Source organism: Globicephala melas, chromosome 2 (assembly GCF_963455315.2).
Source record: "Globicephala melas chromosome 2, mGloMel1.2, whole genome shotgun sequence".
In the NCBI taxonomy this organism is placed as follows: domain Eukaryota; kingdom Metazoa; phylum Chordata; class Mammalia; order Artiodactyla; family Delphinidae; genus Globicephala; species Globicephala melas.
The window spans coordinates 126085251-126103697 of NC_083315.2; the positions used below are offsets into that span (position 1 = coordinate 126085251).

At 34.9% G+C, this 18447-nt stretch overlaps 1 pseudogene; it reads right to left on the bottom strand.

Moving 5' to 3' along the window:
* Positions 1–4900: 4900 nt before the first annotated feature.
* Positions 4901–5695, bottom strand: LOC115852016 (RING finger and CHY zinc finger domain-containing protein 1 pseudogene; annotated as a pseudogene).
* Positions 5696–18447: the final 12752 nt, after the last annotated feature.

Sequence of the window (18447 nt, forward strand, 5' to 3'; positions counted from 1 at the left end):
CAAAGAATTCTTAGAACTCAATGATAAGAAAATGACCAAGCCAGTTAAAAATAGGGTAGAAGATCTGAACAGATACCTCACCAAAGAAGATATACAGATATATGGCAAATAAGCATATGAAAACATGCTCAATATTATATGTTATTAGGAAATTGCAAATTAAAACAATGAGGTATCATTACACACCTATTAGAATGGCTAAAATCAAAACTACTTATAATGCCAAATGGGGGCATGGATATGGAGCAATAGGAACTCTCATTTATGCAGGTGGTAATACAAAATAATACAACCGCTTTGGAGGACAGTTTGCCAGTTTATTACAAAGCTGAAAATAGTCTTACTGTGCAATCCAGCAATCATTCTCCTAAGTATTTAATCAAATGAATTTAAAAATTAGGCCTATACAAAAATCTGCACATGAATGTTTATAGTAGCTGTACTTGTAATTGCCAAAATTTGGAAGCAACCAAGGTGTCCTTCAATAGATGAATGGATAAACAGATGTGGTGCATCCATACAATGGAGTATTATTCATCAGTAAAAAGATATGAGCTATCAAGACAGTAAAAGACATGGAGAAACCTTAAATACATATTGATAAGTGAAAGAAGCAAGTTAAAAACGCTACATACCATACAATTCCTACTATATACACAACTTAGGGGACGATTATTTTGTCTATGACTTCCTAAATGACATGCATGTGGGAAGAGAGACATCGGACCAGGAGAGTCTCTGAGAGATAGGCTTTGGTGTAGCAGGAGTACAGCAGTAAAACTGGAAAGAGAGGAGGGCACAGTGAACAGTGTCCTACCTCGGATGGAGAAAGTGCAGGTAGAAAGGAGAGATTCCTTCTCTGAGGCCTATTAATGGGCATTCAAGAAATTTGTCAGATAATCCTCAAAAGGAAGTATCCAAGGCTAACCATGTTTTCACTGGAAACATACATTAGAGATGCAGGTGGAGTCCTCTAAATGTAACCCTTGAACTAGAACCTCCTTAATAGAAAGAGTAAGCTTTTGGGGGGAAGTTTATGAAGCCACATGTGTTTTAAGTTGTCCACCCCACCCCCACTGAAATACCTAGCATAATCTCACTTAACATCACTCCCTTGAGAGTTGCTTACAGAGACCTTTGAAAATGAAAAGTCAAAACTGGAAAATGCCTTAAAATGGATATAAAATGGCAAATGAAAATTTCACCCTAAAGATTAGAGAGTTTACCTAAAATTTGTAGCCTATATTTCTAAACCTAAACCTTACAGAATTATCAAATCTCTAAAATTAAAATAATATTATAATTGTCAAATTTCTTCCCATTCAAAAGTGGATGTGAAAAGATGTTTTGTATACCTGTTTCTCATTTGTATAGATTTCAAATTCTATACCAATACAAAGCTCTCATAGATAGAATTTCTAGTTTTAACTGAATCATATCCTGTTCTTCTAAAATCCTCAAACTCAATTCTGCAGCCAGTTACAAGCAAAATGTCTTACCAGTGTAAAACTTTTAAGTGCTTACAACTCCAGGTTTAAGCCTCCAGGCCTCTAGTTTTATGTCTGTAATTCATGCCAAATGTCAGAATCATTGTATTAAGAAACAGTGAGACATAGTGCCACTGTTATATGTCATATCTGTAGAGTATCAAAAATATCTTCAATGTCAATGTTAAAGCTATAATTATAGAGGCAGATGGTGACATGTTATAGTCAATACTTTAACCTGAAGAGGCCACCATCATCTAGACTTTACTCACTGGTTAAGAAAATTGCTCCATTTCATAGCTTAAAGTCAAAACGGATTTGCAATCTTTTTGTAAGTTCTAAGCCTTTCTGTTCAAAATCGTTGACTAAGCCTTATTTTCATGATGAGTTCAGCATGAAATCAGAAGCAAGAGTAATTTCATACTCTCAATGACTTTTTAAAAAATACTTTAACAGGAATTATTGCTTTTTAAAGCACCCTATACTTTTATATTAAAATTTATTAATCTCAAACATTAGTACTTAAGCTGTTTTTTAGTTTTCTAATATAATAAGGTCTAATTGCTTAATTTAATTAAGCAAACATAGCATTTATTTGGCATGCTGTATTTTCTCCAAAGGAACTACTGATTTTCAATCTTGTTCTGGATAAGGAAGATGTGGCACATATATACAATGTAATATTACTCAGCCATGAAAAGAAACGAAATTGAGTGTTTGTAGTGAGGTGGATGGACCTAGAGTCTGTAATACAGAGTGAAGTAAGCCAAAAAAGAGAAAAACAAATACTGTATGCTAACACATATATATGGAATCTAAGAAAAAAAAAAAGGTCATGAAGAACATAGGGGTAAGATGGGAATAAAGACATAGACCTACTAGAGAATGGACTTGAGGATATGGGGAGGGGGAAGGGTAAGCTGTGACAAAATGAGAGAGTGGCATGGACATATATATACTACCAAACGTAAAATAGATAGCTAGTGGGAAACAGCTGCATAGTACAGGGAGATCAGCTCAGTGCTTTGTGACCACGTAGAGGGGTGGGATAGGAAGTGTGGGAGGGAGGGAGGGAGATGCAAGAGGGAAGAGATATGGGGACATATGTATATGTATACCTGTTTCACTTTGTTATAGAGCAGAAACTAACACACCATTGTAAAGCAATTATATTCCAATAAAGATGTTAAATAAAAAAAAAAAAAACTATTGAAAATTTGAAATGACCCCTCTGGAGATTTGAAAAGGGAGTTCAATTAGGAATTTAAAAAAATATTTAAAATTAGAGAATGGATTAGAAAAGGTAGAACTCCTGTATTTATTGTAGCAGAGCCAATAAATAAGTCTATGGGATTTTTTTCCCTTCAAAGTGACGCTCAGTGTCACAATAACATGGTAAAAACAAGAGTATATTTACAAGGGATATTTATGAAGATGGATAAATAGCACTTGATCCATTAGAGTAAGCATCAGGGCTAAGATGGCTCCAGGGTTTCTGGCTTAGAAAATTAGTGAATAGTAATGCTCTTCCTTAGCATAGAAAGTTCAAGACAAGATGAAAATGTGGTAAGGTGGAGAAGATAGTGAATTCACCTTCAGTCCCTTAAGGTCAAGTTACTTGAGAGACATCCAGGTGGAAAGTCTATCAAATGCAGGCGTTCAAGATCAAAATAAAATTTATTCAGTTTTGACTTCTAATTGTTGAGTAAACTGGGCCTTGGCAAATAACCTTGGTTTCCTTAGGAATCAAATGCTTCATCCTAGACAAGGAAGAATAAAAAGAAATTGTTCTACAGTAGAGTTATGACACATCCTCAAGAGAATGATGTTGACAGTTCTATAATCATACAGTCTGAAGCAGTTCCCAGAAGACTATTAAGTATACAGAGCCTGACAGAGAATCCTAATACTATGTTTCCCGTCTAATGCCTGTAAAAACGTGATATATGGAACTATCTCCTTCAACTGTGCTCAACTATGGAGATTATTAACACTTACTTTACATATTTTTATTTTTGTAATTGTAATGATGAACACACATTGAGGTATGTCTTCCTATTGGCCAACTCAGTTATTCCTCATTTCTTTTTAACATTTATCTTCTATATGAATATGTTTCCACCTGTATAATCATGTAGAGAAAAGGTTTATAACGTTAACAGAAATTACACTAATATTTATTATAATACTGATAATGCAAATATATTCAAATTTATATATTTTAGGCTTTGGGGTTCTTAATTTTACTTAAAAGTATTAGAAAATAACACAACTATCTGTAATGCCACTCTTTCATAGAAAGATATAAAGTAAAAAGTGAAAATCTAGCTCTCCAGAAGTGACCACAGCTAACAATTCTTGTAATTGTTTTAGTTCTCCCAAACATGCTCAATAGGGTGAAGGAAAATGATCTCGGGTAGAATAATGGAGGTATAAGAAATAAAAAGGAAATGCAAAAAGGGTAAATATGAAAGACTACCAACTGGTTAAAGCTACAGTGTTAACAAATCATTGTGGTGTTTATAATATATCTGATGTAAAATATATAAAAATAGAGGAAAAGGAGCCAGAGGAGTTAAAAAGTGTTAAATATTGCTTCAAATTTTTTGCATTGTACTGGACCTGGTCTAATATAAGGTATATGATAATAAGTTATGGCTGTCTTTTAAAATATTTTTTAATTCATTTTTATTGAATAGTAGTTGATTTACAATATTATATTAGTTTTAGGTATACACCATAGTGATTCAATATTTTTATAGATTATACTCTATTTAACTTTATTATAAAACAATGACTATATTTCCCTGGGCTATACAATATATCCTTGCTGCTTATCTATTTTTTACATAGTAGTTTGTATCTCTTTTTTTTAATTTTTTAATTTTTTTTTACTGTTTCAATATAGTTTTATTAGCAGTTATTACATCAAAATTCACATTTATAGGATCCAAAGGACTGTCTTAGAAAGTTCTAAAGTATATGTAGTTAGGTTTTAACAGTAAGATAGAACATATTCTCATAGCACACCCCTTAAAAAGTCAAGAATAATACTGAGAATTAAGTACAGTTCTATCAAGAACTAGAAATGAATTCTGTGTGCATAGCGTCACTTAAAACAAAGTTCCTTGTAAGTATAATACATCTATGGATGTGAATTTCAGTGGCAAACATTAACTTCCAAACAACTGACACCAAAGGAATTTCCAATCAAAACACAAGCATGGTGGCTTTCATTCAATGTAGAGCTGTGATAATTCTATAAAGACACCCTGAGTCCCTAAATCCTGTAATATGATTTTACCCTGTGACACTAATGCAAAACACATCAACTCTAATGCACAGATTCTGATGCATCATGATAAAAAGATAGCCTTTATCTATATCAGAAAATGCTGAGTTGTCCAGTGCAGTATAGGCTGGTCATTGCTGATCTACTGAAATTCTACATCCTCCAGACTGAGCAGTATTGTAGGACTCACAAATATTACATTTCATGCCTAATATATGGAACTGGACTGTAGATTTTCCATTGCAATCATTGCAGAGAATATCCACAGTCATGTTCTGATATTCTGATGGCATAGGAGTCTGTGCTACCTCATCATCCAGCTGTCTCCAGTACCTAGTCATATCTAAAGCAGAGAGCATATATAATGGACATCTGTAGCCTTCTTTCAACATTTCTTCATAACACGTTCTGTGTAAAAGATGTCCACATGGCAAGACATGAGCAACAATACAGATGTGTGAATGTCCTGCAAACATATTGGACAATTCTGCCGGGAAACCTTTTCAATACACTTGTGCTTTCCTTGGAGATTTATTGTGAGGCATAAGTTACATTTCAGACAGTGAAAAAAATCTTCCTTTGGACCAATCCTACAAATTCCACAGTTTTCACAGTGATACTGTTTCTTGCCTTTGTCAAACAGATGGCACATACTAAAATAATGTTCTCCAAACAATGTGCTACATTCTTCACAAGTCTGTTGTGCACGTTGGATTTTTTCACGGTTTATGCACTGCACTTCCTTTACTTTAAAGTGATCTAGCAGATCATCTTCATTGTTATCATGACACAACTGGCAAGAATAAAACTTGTCACACCATGGTGCCTTCAGGAGACATCCTCTGTCATAGTGCACGCAGCCCCGCCGCCCTTGCGCTTGCCTACGGGCGCCGTCTTCCCGCGCCGAGGCCGCCATCTCCTCCACCTCCTCCACCTCCCCTCAAATTCCACGGACCCTTCCCCCAGGACGAAAGCTACGCCCTGAGAAGCATCACAGCTCTACCCTACCCCGTCCTGGGTACAGCTCCCCAGTAGTTTGTATCTCTTAATCCCATAAATTTATATTGCCCCTCCTCCCTTCCCTCTCGTCATTGGTAACCACTAGCTTGTTCTCTATACCTATGAGTCTTTTTCTGTTTTGTTGTATATATTGATTTGTTTAATTTTTTAGATTCTACTTATAACATATGGTATTTGTCTTTTTTTTTTTTTTTTTTTTTTTTGCGGTACGCGGGCCTCTCACTGTTGTGGCCTCTCCTGTTGCGGAGCACAGGCTCCAGACGCGCAGGCTCAGCGGCCATGGCTCACGGGCCCAGCCGCTCCGCAGCATGTGGGATCTTCCCGGACCAGGGCACGAACCCGTGTCTCCTGCATCAGCAGGCGGACTCTCAACCACTGTGCCACCAGGGAAGCCCTGTCTTTTTTTAAAAATAGATCTTTATTGGAGTATAATTGCTTCACAATACTGTGTTTGTTTCTGTTGTACAACAAACTGAATCAGCCATATGCATACATATGTCCCCATGTCCTCTCCATCTTGAGCCTCCCTCCCATTCTCCCTATCTCACCCCTCTAGGTCATCTCAAAGCACCGAGCTGATCTCCCTGTTCTATGCTGCTGCTTCCCACTAGCTAACTATTTTACATTCAGTAGTGTATATATGTCGATTCTACTAACTTCGCCCCAGCTTCCCCTTCCCACCCCACGTCCTCAAGTCCATTTTCTATGTCTACATCTTTATTCCTGCCCTGCAACTAGGTTCATCACTACCATTTTTTTTTTTATTCCATACATATGTGTTAGAATACGGTATTTGTTTTTCTCTTTCTGACTTACTTCACTCTGTATGACAGTCTCTAGGTCCATCCACCTCACTACAAATAACTCAATTTCGTTACTATTTATGGCTGAGTAATATTCCATTGTATATATGTGCCACATCTTCTTTATCCATTCATCTGTCGATGGACATTTAGGTTGGCTCCATGTCCTGGCTATTGTAAATAGTGGTGCAGTGGACATTGTGGTACATGTTTGTCTGACTTATTTCAGTAATCATAGCACTCTCTAGCTACATCCATATTGTTGCAAAAGGTAGAATTTCGTTCTATTTTATGGCTGAATAATATTTCTTATATGTGTGTATATATATCTATAGATATATACATATCTATACAGCTCTCTCTCTCTCTCTCTCTCTCTCTCTCTCTCTATATATATATATATATATATATATATATATCTCACACATCCTCTTAAACCAATCATCTGTTGATAGATACTCAAGTTGTTTCCATGCCTTGGCTATTGTAATAGTGCTGCTATGACTATTAGGGTGCATGTATGTTTTCAAATTAGAGTTTTCATCTTTTCCAGATATATTCCCAGGAGTGGAATTGCCAGATCATATGATAGCTCTATTTTTAATTTTTTAAGGAACCTCCATATTGTTTTCCATAGTAGCTGCACCAATTTACATTCCCACCAACAGTGTAGAAGGGTTTCTTTTTCTCCACACCATCTCCAGCATTTATTATTTGTAGAGTTTTTGATGATGGCCATTCTGATAGGTGTGGGGTTTGATTGTGGTTTTGATTTGCATTTCTCTAATAATTAATGATGTTGAGCATATTTTCATGTGCCTGTTGGCCCTCTATGTATCTTTAAAGAAATGTCTATTTAGGTATTCTGCTCATTTTTCGATTGGGCTGTTAGGTTTTTTTTTAATACTGAGTTGTATGAGCTGTTTATATATTTTAGGTATTAATCCCTTACAGGTTTTATCATTTGCAAATGTTTTCTTTCATTCAGTAACTTGTCTTTTCATTTTCTTGATGTTTTTCTTTGCTGTGCAAAAAATTTTAAGTTTAATTAGGTCCAATTTATTTATTTTTGCTCTTATTTCTTTTGCCTTAGGAGACAGATCTAGAAAAATATTTCTATAGTTTATGTCAAAGAGTGTTGTGCCTATGTTATCTTCTATGATTGCTTTGTGTAGTATGGAATTTTTAATAATATTTATTCTTCTGGTTCAAGAACATGGTATGTCTCTCCATTTCTTTGTATCATTTTCAAATTCCTTCATCAGTGTTTTATAGTTTTCAGAGTATAGGTCTTTCACTTATCTCCTTGGTTAAGTTTATTCCTAGGTATTTTTGGTGTCTTTTGTAATATCTGAAATAACCAGTAAAAGAATGATAATAAAAGTCACAGCAAGTCAGATAATAGAAATTATATATTGAAATAATAAAACATATGCAATTAATTTTTAAAAAGCCAGGAAAGGAGAAATAAAAGGGCAAATAAAAAAATGCCACAAATAGAACAAAAAGAGCAATATTTTATTCTCCAAATAGACAGACATACATGCTATGTAAGCATGCTATGCAAGCAAAAACAAAGCTAGTGTAGCTGTATTAATATATATATCATATTTTTAGGGTGGGAGGGAGGGAGACGCAAGAGGGAAGAGATGTGGGAACATATGTATATGTATAACTGATTCACTTTGTTATAAAGCAGAAACTAACACACCATTGTAAAGTAATTATACCCCAATAAAGATGTTAAAAAAATAAATAAATATTATATATCATATTTTTAATTTATATTAACATATAATATTAATATAGCACAAAAGTAGTTAAAATTAAGAGTAACAGCTGAGATAAAGAGAGACATTTCCTAATGATAGGTAATTTAACAGGAATAAATAATATTAATACATTTATATAAACTTAATAACATAGCTTTAAAATATATAAACTAAAAAGTAATAGAACTAAAATGAGAAATCAACAAATCCACAGTGTGTGTTGGAGATTTTATAACACTTCTCCCAGTAACTTATAGAAAAAGCAGAGTCATTGCACAATGAAACAACATGATTAACCAATTTGACCTAATAGAGATTACAGAACACTACATCCAACAAACGTAGAAAAATAATTTTTTTCAGTTGCACATAGAACATTTACCAAAATATTCTGGACCATGAATCGTGTCTCAACACATTTCAAAGATTTAAAATAGAGCAGTGTATGTTCTCTGAATACTGTAAGATTAAATTAGAGCTCACTAAGGAAAAAGTAAGTAGAAAATCTCCAAATTTGTGAAAAAAATTTTAAGTCAATCACAGGGGAAATTAGAAAATATTGTGAATTTACTGGTAATGAAAATATAGCAGATCAAAATGTTGAGGATGCAGCAAAAGCAATACAAATTTGGAAACTCCCATTCCATAATACTAGAATACAGAGATGAACTTCAAGATAAGAATGTGACAGGAGGCATGCTTTCAGACACCTTTGTAAGAGAAGCTTAGAGGTCAAGCATCTTGAGAAAACATACCTCAGGTTCTCTCTGCAGGCAGAACTCTGTCACTCCCCATTTGCTCCATGGTGAAGACTACTTTCTGGTATTTGGATGAGTCTTCTAGGACTTCACCTTCCCATAAGAGTATTTACTTCATCTTCGGAAATTAAATAGTAAAATTTAGAACTTTGCCTATTAAGTATTTCACAACATCAAATCAAATCAAAAATATCAACAGAATAGAAATCAACACTAAATTTCAGTTGCCTGCAGTTAGAAAACTGAAATTGATATGACTTCAAACTGAGACAAAAATATGTAAAGCTGACCTCCAATCATAGTGTTTAGATGGTTCTGTGAAGATTTCCAGTCCCCACTCTGGATAGATGCAGGGTGCCCTGGGGAATTAATCAGGAAAGAATCAAATGTATCAATCATTTTTGCCAGGCTGCCGCATAGATTTTGCTGGCATTTGAAGAAAAGAGTTAGCTGGCATGATTAACAAAATCACTCTGCTCCATTTTTATAAATTTAGCCAGAAAGGCTCATTGGAAGGTTAAGATACTTTAAGACATACAAAAAAACAAGTAAGGAACATGGAGAAAAATTCCCTATGTTTAAGCAAGCATAATAAACATCACAATTAGTAGCAGCATGTTAAATTATCCTTTTTTTAAAATTTATTTATTAAATTTAATTTATTTTTATGTAGCAGGTTCTTATTAGTTATCTATTTTATACATATTAGTGTGTGTGTGTGTATATATATATATATATATATATATCTCAATCCCAATCTCCCAAATCATCCCACCACCTCCCCCCTGCACTCCCACCCTCTGCTTTTCACCCCTGGTGTTCATACGTTTGTTCTCTACATCTGTGTCTGTATTTCTGCCTTGCAAACCAGGTCATCTGTACCATTCTTCTAGATTCCACATATATGCATAAATTATCCTTAATCATTAAAATTCACTTATGCATTCTTTCCATTTTATATTTTTCAAACTACTTCAACTTTAATTAGCACTAGTCATTTTTTCTCTTAATCACATTCGTATGAAAGTTATTGAAAGTTATCTCTAAAAGAGTACATTACATTGGGTTCTCTTAAATTCCCAATATTTCATTTATTAGTCAAATATAAACTTGATTAATAAACATGAGATAATCCTTATTTTCCTCTTTATTTTAGTTGATTTTAGTGGGTTTCCTGATACTGGTGTTATTTTTTTCTTCATCTAAGTTTATATTTCAATAATTCACAATCTAAAGTGTTTATTTCTATGTCCACTTATGGAATAGTTGTCCCCACATATTTAGATAAATTGAATGTCTTTAGGTATGACAGTATTTTCTGAATGGGAAATGCTAGGTCACTTCCTCACACACAGAAGAAAAGCACTTAAACTAATGTTTTTCAAAATGTGGTTCTCAATCTAATTGCATCAGAGTACTGGTTACAAATGCTGCCACTTTAAGGTCCTACTCCAGGCCTACTGATCAAAAAGGGGGGGCAGGAGCAAGCACTTGTACTGTTAATAAACTCCTCATACAAATTCTTATGTACATTTCAGTGCACGAGAATGCTGTAGACAGATACCTGTAATACACCATTTTAATCTTATATAAATTATTTCCTATCTTAAAACTTCATTGAAATGCCAAATTTAGTGTGTGGAGTGAGAATTTTTCTAAAACGTGGAATCTACTTATAAAAAGTTTGGAATAGCATCCAACTTCTCTCATAGAACTAGAATGGGTTAAGTTAGTAATTTCATTATAAACAGAGTAGGTCAGTCAGAATTTGGGGAGAGATAATTTTAAAAAGTAAATGGATAGAACTGCAGAATGGTTAGTATTCTCACCACTTCAAGAAAAACTAGCTTGTTGCGCATTATGAAAATTGAAGATCAAAGCTGTTTTGCATATATACCATTCCTGGAAATAGGACCTTCACCTTATCAAAATGACATCATAATGAAAATCACATCTAAATAAAGTAAATGATAATGACAGAAGGAGACTTACTTATTCTGAGTAGATTGTTTGAGAAACATTGCTGACACCAAGCCAAAATGAGGGCATGGGAAAGCAGCCAGGTGACTTGGGGCCCAGCCCACTAACCAGTGGGACAGCAACATACTCAGGACTCCTTGCAACACAGCCAGCCATACTGGGACATTGCCCTGCCCACCAGTGGCCAGCAGTCTCCATGCAAGGAAGGGCCTGGCAGTCAACAAGGCCAGGAACCAGCCATGCATACAAGCATGCCCACAATAGTAAGCCCTGCCACAACAGAAGGGCCCACATCACTCACATAGTGGGCACCCCTAGGACATATAGCTCTGGCAACCAGAGGGAAATGTGTGGCTGGGCCCCATAGGGTGTCTCCTACATAAGGCCACTTCAAGATCAGGAAACATAACCAACCTACCTAATACAAAGGAATAAAAACAGAGAATTCAGTAATATGAGGCAACAGAGGAATATTTTCTAAGAGAAGGAACAAGATAAAACCACAGAAGAAGAACTAAGAGAAGAGATAAGCAATCTACTTGAACCCCTCATTCAAGGGGTATTTATCATTCAAGATAATGATCATAAACTTAGAAGAGGGCTTCCCTGGTGACACGGTGGTTGGGAGTCCACCTGCCAACGCAGGGGATGCGGGTTCGTGCCCCGGTCCGGGAGGATCCCACATGCCGCAGAGCGGCCGGACCCGTAAGCCATGGCCACTAAGCCTGCACATCCGGAGCCTGTACTCCAAAACAGGAGAGGCCACAAGAGTGAGAGGCCCGCGTACCGCAAAAAAAATAAAATAAAATAAAATAACTTAGGAGAAGAATGTATAAACACAGTGAGAAATAAAACAAAAAGTTAGAAAATATAAAGAAGAACCAAGTAGAGCTGAAGAATACAATAACTGAAATTTAAAAATACACTAGAAGGAATTAACAGAGTAACAGATGAGTGAACTGGAGCATAGAATAATGGAACAGAAAAGCTCAATATAGAAAAGAAAAAAAGAAGTTTCAAAAATGAGGATACATTAAGAGATCTATGGGAGAACATCAGCCATACTATCGTTTGCATGATAAGGTCCCAGAAGGAGAAGAGAGGAAGGGATGGAGAATTTATTTGAAGAGATAATGGCAGAAACTTTCCTAACCTGAGAAAGGAAACAGAGGTTCAGTAGGCACAGAGTCCCAAATAAGACGAACCTAAAGAGATCCACACCAAGACTCACTGTAATTACAATGGGAAAAATTAAAGATAAAGAGAGAATATCAAAAGCAGCAAGAGAAAAGCACCTGACTATATACAGAAGAACTCCCTTAAGGCTATCAGCTGAGTTTTCAGTAGAAACTTTGCAGGCCTAATGGGAGTGGCACAATATATTCAAAGTGATGAAAGAAAAAAAAAATACAACCAAGAATATTCTACCTGGCAAGACTATCATTTATATTTAAAGGTGAGATAAAGAGTTTTACATAAAAGCAAAACTAAGAGTTCAGCACCACTAAACTGGATTTACCAAAAATGTTAAAGGGACTTCTCTAAGCAGAAAAGACCACAACTAGAAATATGAAAAAGACTACAACTAGAAATAGGAAAAAACTGATTGGTAAAGGCAAATATACAGTAAAGGTAGGAGATCAAACACTTATAAAGCTAGTAGGAAGGTTGAAAGATGAAAGCAATAAAAACATTTATATCCACAATCATTAGATAAGGGATACACAGACCAAAAGATGTAAAATATGATTTAAAAAAAAATTAAATGTGGAGGAGGGGGAGTAAAAAAGTGGGGTTGTTAAAATGCATATGAACTTGAGATCATCAACTTATAATAATCATATATATGTGTATATTTATACATATTATATCTAAATCTCATGATAACCAGAAACCAAAAATCTATAATAGATACACACACAAAAAAGAGAAAGGAATCCAACATAACACTAAAGATAGTCATGAAGTCACAAGGTGGGTGATCAAACAGAAGAAAGGAGCAAAAAAAGAACTACAAAAACTACCCAGGGCTTCCCTGGTGGCGCAGTGGTTGAGAGTCCGCCTGCCGATGCAGGGGACACGGGTTCGTGCCCCGGTCTGGGAAGATCCCACATGCCGCGGAGCGGCTGGGTCGGTGATCCATGGCCGCTGAGCCTGCACGTCCAGAGCCTGTGCTCCGCAAAGGGAGAGGCCACAACAGTGAGAGGCCCACGTACCACAAACAAAACAAACAAACAAAAACTACCCAAAAACAGTTAACAAAATGGCAATAAGTACATACCTATCAATAATTTCATAAGTGTAAATGGAATAAATGCTCCAATCAAAAGACATAGAGTAGATGAATGGATTAAAAAAAAAAAACAACCATATAGAAGTGGCCTAAAAAGACTCACTTCAGATCCAAAGATACACAGAGAATGAAAGTGAGAGGATGGAAAAAAGTATTCAATGCAAAAGGAAATAAAAAGAAAGGTGGGGGCTTCCCTGGTGGCGCAGTGGTTGAGAGTCTGCCTGCCAATGCAGGGGACACAGGTTCGTGCCCCGGTCTGGGAAGATCCCACATGCCGTGGAGTGGCTGGGCCAGTGAGCCATGGCCGCTGAGCCTGCGCATCCAGAGCCTGTGTTCTGCAACGGGAGAGGCCACAGCAGTGAGATGCGTGTGTACCGCAAAAAAAAAAAAAGAAAAGAAAGGTGTGTGGGGGGGGTGCAATACCTATATCAGACTAAAGAGACTTTAAAACAGAGACTGTAATAGGAGAGAAAGAAGGACATTACATAATGACAAGGGATCAATCCAACAAGAAGATATAATAATTGTAAATATATATGCACCCAACATAGGAGCACCTAAATACATACAGCAAATATTAACAAACCTAAAGGAAGAAATTGACAGCAATGCAATAATAGTAGGGGATGTTAACACCCCATTTACATCAATGAACAGATCATCCAGACATAAAATCAATACAAAAACACTGGACTTAAAAAATACATTAGATCAGATGGAGATTTTTCTCTCTCTCTCTCTCTCTTTGTATTTTATATATATATATATATATATATATATATATATATATATATATATATAAAATATTATATCCAAAGGCAACAGAAAACACATTCTTTTCAAGTGCACTTGGACCATTATCCAGGATAGATTACATACTAGGCCACAAACAAGTCTCAGTAAATTTAGGAAGATTGAAATTACATCAAACATCTTTTCCAACCACAAAAAAATACAAGACTAGAAATCAACTGTATGAAAAAAAACTAAAAAAAATTGGAGGCTAACCAACATGCTACTAAACAACCAGTGGGTTACTGAAGAAATCAAAGAGAAAATTAAAAAATACCTGGAGACAAATGAAAATGGAAGCACAACAGTCTATATGGGACACAGTAAAAGGAGTTCTAAGAGACCAGTTTATAGCAATATAAGCCTACCTCAGGGAACAAGAAAAATTTCAAATGAACATCTAACTTTACACCTAAAGGAACAAGAAAAAGAACAAAAAGTCCCACAGTTAGTAGATGGAAAGAAATAATAAAGATCAGAACAGATATAAATGAAATAGAGACTAGAAAAAAATAGAAAATATTAATAAAACTAAGATCTGATTCTTTGAAAAGATAAACAAAATTGATAAATCTTTTAGCCAGACTCATCGAAAAACACAAAGAGGGCCCAAATAAATAAAAGCAGAAATAAAAAAGAAGTTACAACTGACACCACAGAAATACAAAGCCTCATAAGAGATTAGTACAGACAATTATATGCCAATAAAATGGACAACTAGAAGGAATGTATAAATTTCTAGGAATGTACAATTTCCCAAGACAAAAGAAAAAAAAATTCCCAAGAGAAAGAAGAAAACTGGAGGTATCACTCTTCCTGATTTCAAACTATATTATTCAAACAGTATATATATATATATATTCAAATAGTAATTGTAACAGTGTAGAACTGGCACAAAAACATTCACACAGATCAATGAAACAGGAAAGAGAGCCCAGAAATGAACATACACTTATATGGACAATTAATCTATGACAAAGGAGGCAAAAATATATAACGGGGAAAAGACAGCCTCTTCAGTAAATGGTGTTTGGAAAACTGTACAGATATATGCAAAAGAATCAATCTGTACTACCTTCTCACACCAATTACCAAAATAAATTCAAAATGGATTAAAGACTTAAACGTAAGACCAGAAACCATAAAACTTCTAGAAGAAAACATAGGCAGTATGCTATTTGACATAAGTCTTAGCAATATTTTTTGGATATGTCCTTTCAGGCAAGGGAAATAAAAACAAAAATAAACAAATGGGACTGCAATCAAACTAAAAAGCTTTTGTACAGTGAAGGAAACTTCAAAAAATTAAAAATAGAACTATCCAGCAATTCCAGTTCTGTGTGTTTTTCTGAAGAAAACAAAAACACTACTTCAAAAAGATATATGCACCCCTATGTTAATCACAACTTTATTTACAATAGCCAATATTTACACTTATCAAAGCAACCTAAGCGTCCATCAACAGATGAATGGATAAAGAAGATGTGGTATATGTATACAATGGAATGTTACTCAGGCATGCAAAAGAATGAAATCTTGCCATTTGTGGCAACATGAATGGACCTAGAGGGTTCTATGCTGAGTGAAATAAGTCAGACAAAGAAAGACACTTACTGTCTGATTTCACTTATGTGTATAATCTAAAAAGTAAATGAACAAACATAACAAAACAGAGCAAGGTTATAGATACATAGAAAAAACAGTTGCTTTCCAGAGGGGGAGATGAGTGACATGAATAGGTGAGGGAGATTAAGAGGTACAAACTTCCAGTTACAAAATAAATGAGTCACAGGGATGAAATGTACAGCATAGGGAATATAGTCAATAACATTATAACTTTGTATGATAACAGATGGTAATTAGACTTATTGTGAGGATCATTTTGTAATGCATAGAAATATCTAATCACTATGTTATGTACCTGAACTAACATAGCATTGTAGGTCAATTATGCTTCAAACAACAACAACAACAACAAATAAATGAACAAAATGAGGGTATGAGGGAATGTATATGAGAGAGGTAGAAAAGGGTTAGCTTGAGTCTGCATACCTAAGAAAGCGAGAACTTCTTTCCAAATATTGCTGGGTTGTTATTTAGTGACTATTCAGTAAGTTTGGGCATTAAATAACCCATATATCCCTACATATTCATGTTGCCTTACCTGCTTTAATGTATTGGTTTGTCTACTTGGAAAAAACATAAGAAATGTGTGGAGCCAGACTTGGCAAAAGATAAGTTCATCAACCAAGGTCCTTCTGCTTAAATTGCCCTCCTCATTACCCTTAGGACCCAGGAATAAGAAACTGTCCAAAATAATATAAAGGTTGGTCCTTTCATTCAAATAGGTAGCCTTTATTACCATGTTTTATTTTCCAGACACATTTTTTGGATCAAAGTAAATATATACATTTTAAAAGTCTAACTATAAGGAAAAACAACTGACCCCTTCCTTATTTCTCACTAACTCTGAATCCCTCTCCCCTAAATTTTGTAACTGTTTTTTTTTCTGGCAACTTCCTGTTATACTTGGCTATAAATAATAGGGTTATACTTCTATTTGTTGAGTTATTGATTTAAGACATTAACATTTCCCTTGTATTATTATGTAAGAAGAGGTTTTAGACTTTCCCTTATTAGCTCTTTTTTAATGCCAGCCTCTGTGCCTCTTCTACTGTGCCTTGGGTGTCCTTGGGTATAGAGCATCTAGTTCAATTTTTCCATCAAATAAAACTCTATTCTTTTGCAAGGAGTGAAAGAGGCAGATGCTTGGCTATACAGGACTGGGAAGGGGCCCTGTGGTTAAGATGCTTGCAAACACTTTCAGTTCATTCTCCTCATTTTAGTCCATGTTTCATCCTACCTCTATCATACCTGGTCTTCAAATGTGAGAGCCCTTCAAGCAAGAATTATCGTGCTTGCCTTTAACATTCCCTTTCCATCTTGTATCCACTTCAAACTTCTAAAAGCTATGCTGTCATCTCCTATATGACTTTTTTTTTGTTTATACCATAATCACTTCTTTACTCTGACTTTACCCAGATTTCAGAAAAAAAAGCACAGATAAATGTGTATATACAGTGCACAATGTTTAACCTCAAATCTCATGAATAGATAGTATAATCCATTTATTGCTTCATTGGAATACTTCTGTATAAACAAGTAAGAGTCACCAGTTTTTGTTTTTATAGACAATATTCCTATTGTTTTGATTCTGATAGCATAATATGAGTGGAGTAAAACAGGCACTCTCATACATTGATTGTGACCATATAAATTGGTACAACCCTTTTGGAAAACAATTTAGCAATATGCATTTAAAAGCCATTAAATTTTTAACACTCTTGGGCTCAGTAAAATTCTACTTCTAAATGTCTGTTCCTAGGAAACAATCTTAAATCCAAGAATGAGAAAATTATGCACAAAGATACTTTTATGTGCTTACTATAAGAGGATAAAATAGGCAATAATCTCATACTATCAGTAAGAAAATGGCTAAGGAAAGGCACAAACACCCAATAGAATGGTATACAGATATTTAAATGTTGTTTACAAAGACTGTGTGGAAACAGTTGGAAGTTGGAACCTGAGCTGAACGCTTACTCAAAATAGTTGTTGTTTCAGTGAGAAAGGTTTTTTTCAAAGAGAGAATAAAACCTGGGAAATACGTTTATGGAGGATATATTTATACATCATTAGTATGTTAGAGTTGAAAAGCAGTTATCTGGTCTTGAACAAGACTTATTAAGTATTTAAAATATATTCTAAGAATTAATTATTATTACAGAAAACTGTAAGCTGTGTTTTACAAAACAGAATTCAAGTACTTGAAAAACACAAGGCAATTTGGTTCAAAAGTACTTGGGATGTATTGAAGTCAACATAGCTTATTTTTATAGCAGTGCTAAATAGCTTCTGAATGTCTAGTTTGATAATGATGCATGAATATTCTTACTCCAGGGGACAGTGAAACTAATTACTTTGGAACGTTGGTGTTTTGAATTTGTGCCAGGATTTCTTGAGAAGAGTGCAAACAACTTCATAAAAATTAATCCATTTATTCTTATCATTTCTTGCTGATACAGGTATGAATCAGATAGTTTCCCAGATTTATAATATGTAAGCCACAAAGAATATTTAGCATCTCGTTGAAATCTATATTTCATAGAATCCAAATCCCCTGTACCCTAAGTCAATTGTTCTTTGCACTGGCCTTCACTGTCATTTCATTGGATTGAGAAAGTATTCCT